Consider the following 1,431-nt stretch of genomic DNA (forward strand, 5'->3'; position numbering starts at 1 on the left):
TCACACAGTTTTACAAAGATTCATACTCTTCTAAGGTGTCGTATACCCTGCCAGACCTAGGGGGTTATCTAGATGGTATACCCTTTTCTGTTCTAGACAGAGAGGATGTTGGCTTCCTTGAAGCTAATCTGGTGGTTGAGGAAATCATCATGGCTATTAACTCTATTCCAAATATTAAGACTCTAGGCTTGGATTGCCTACCTATTGAGTGGTATAAGGCTCATGTTGAGCTGCTTGCTACCCGACTTCAGTCCTTGTTTCACTCCGTTTGTTGAGGATGCCCTTCCCCCTTCCATGCGAGAGACACCCATTGTCCTTATACTTACACCCTGCGGTTCATATTGACCCATTTCGCCTTTCAATTGTGACATCAAATACTGGCTGAGGTTCTAGCAATTTGCCTTCAAAAAGTTATTTCTCACGTAATCCACCCTGATCAGTTGGGCTTTATGCTTGGAAAGACTACTGACTTTAACCCCTTAATGACCAGGCCATTTTGCACGTTAATGACCAAGGATCATTTTTTTGTTTTCTCACGGTCGCATTCCAAGAGTCGGAACTTTTTTTTTATTCCGTCGACATAGCCATATAACGGCTTGTTTTTTTGCGGGACGAGTTGTATTTTGTAATTGCACCATTTTTAGATGCTTATAATATATCGATTAACTTTTATTAACTTTATTTTAGGATAGAATTGAAAATAAGCAGCTATTCCATCATTGATTTTCATGTTATAAATTTACACCGTTTACTATGCAGCATAAATAACATGTTAACTTTATTCTATGGGTCGGCATGATTAAGGGGATACCAAATCTGTAAAGGTTTTATATGTTTTCCTACATTTGCGCAATAAAACCCTTTTAGAATAAAATTACTTGTTTTTGCATCGCCGCATTCCAAGAGCCGTAACTTTTTTATTTTTCCGTCAATTTGGCCGTATGTAGGCTTGATTTTTGCAGGCCAAGGTGTAGTTTTCATTAGTACTATCTTGGGGTACATAGGACTTATAGATTAACATTTATTTAATTTTTTATGGGGGGGAATGGGAGAAGAGAGAGAATTTGACCATGTTTTTTTTGGATGCCGTTCATCCGGCAGTTTAATTAATGTGTTCATTTTATTGTTCAAGTTGTTACGATCGCGAGGATACCATATATGTTTGTATGTGTTATTTGTTTTGACACTTTTACTAAATAAAATATAATCTAAATATAATTTTATTTTATTTTGACTGTAATTTTAGTTTTATTTTTTTCACGAACTTTATTTAACTGCTTTACATTTTTTTTTTTAGTCCCACCAGGGGACTAAACTATGCAATCTGCTGATTGTATATATAATGGTTTGGTATACTTCGTATACTAAAGCATTATTGCCTGTCAGTGTAAAACTGGCAGGCAATCTATTAGGCCATGCCTCCGGCATTTG

The sequence above is a fragment of the Rhinoderma darwinii genome, chromosome 2, assembly GCF_050947455.1.
Source record: "Rhinoderma darwinii isolate aRhiDar2 chromosome 2, aRhiDar2.hap1, whole genome shotgun sequence".
In the NCBI taxonomy this organism is placed as follows: Eukaryota; Metazoa; Chordata; class Amphibia; order Anura; family Rhinodermatidae; genus Rhinoderma; species Rhinoderma darwinii.